The sequence below is a fragment of the Choristoneura fumiferana genome, chromosome 10, assembly GCF_025370935.1.
Source record: "Choristoneura fumiferana chromosome 10, NRCan_CFum_1, whole genome shotgun sequence".
Lineage (NCBI taxonomy): Eukaryota > Metazoa > Arthropoda > Insecta > Lepidoptera > Tortricidae > Choristoneura > Choristoneura fumiferana.
The window spans coordinates 20,605,452-20,606,804 of record NC_133481.1 but is presented as its reverse complement, the minus strand read 5'-3'; positions in this window follow the sequence as shown (position 1 = coordinate 20,606,804).

Below are 1,353 nucleotides of genomic sequence, written 5' to 3'. Positions count from 1 at the left end.
TCTTGATTCTTGATTATCTTTTAAACAGTAAGATTTGGGTGTATTATCTTTATTTGACCTATTAAATGTCCCTTAGTGTTTTCAGATTATCCAATCTAATATCAGGGGGGGGGACGCTCGATGGCAATGAATTTGCACTTTAAAGTACAATATTTTGCAAACAAATCACTGAATTGAAAAATCGTTTTAGCAACCATTTACCATTTTGTCAGCATAAGTTTACATGTATATTCGTGCGAAATTACAGCTTTTTAGCATTGATAGTCCCTGAGCAAAGGCGCGGACGGACGGACAGACAGACAGATAGTCATGGCGAAACTATAAGGGTTCCGTTTTTGCCATTTTGGCTACGGAATCCTAAAAACATCCTAAATACTCGTAATACAAAAACTAATTGGCGTGGATCGCTGATTTTCGTAGATTTTTTTCTTTACTTCTAAATGTTGGAACAACTTGCTTCCTTCAGTGGGTCACCCACTCTAAAGTCTCTAGTCATTGTAAAGGTTGTGTTGAATTAAGCAAGTTATGCAAATTAAGTGTTATGTTTTTTATTATTATGCCAGTGCAATGTTATGACAATTAGCGTTATGCGAAATAAGGGGAAGAGTTTTTGTGCGATTGGTTGCTATTAACAATAATAGTTATTATTTATAATTCTTGTCAGTATTGGTATTCCCAGTTCTTTCACGTAAACTTAGCATGGCTCATACACAATGAGGGCTATCGCGTATGAATTCGCCACTAGAGGCGCTAGTGTAGCGTGAGGTCTCCCAAAATGTCAAACCTCATAGTTTTTGGGGGAGCTACGCGGTTTTATTTATAATTAGAATAATTTTGTGAATATTTTGCAATATCTGAAATTAATTATGGCGTTCCAGGGCAATGAATGTCTGTGTTTTGAGACAGTTTTGTCTTTCGGAAACCTTTGTCCTCCCTTTTTTCCGAACAAAACGGGGACTATGCAACACTGTGGCATGCTCGATATTTATATGGTACGGTTTTAAGGCGTATTAAATATGATTTTAATCTAAACTTTGTTTTCACGCCCGTAATAACAGACTTTGAAAGCCATACTTAAAAACCTTACGCAACAGTGCGCCATCTAGTGAGACAAAAACGATAGCCCTCATTGTCTCATTATCAATCCCGTAAGTAGCTGCGTTATTTGTACTCCCGACCTTGAACTTTCCCAAGACCAAGACGCGTACGCAAATCATTCGATCTTGTTTACATAAACAACATACGCTGCTATTGCGACAACTGATTCCTCTAGTTTTGGCCGCTGTTGTGAAACAGGAAAATGCGCGTTAGTTTGCAAGAGCCTTCAGGTATCGTTGAGGTTGCTTTTATTAC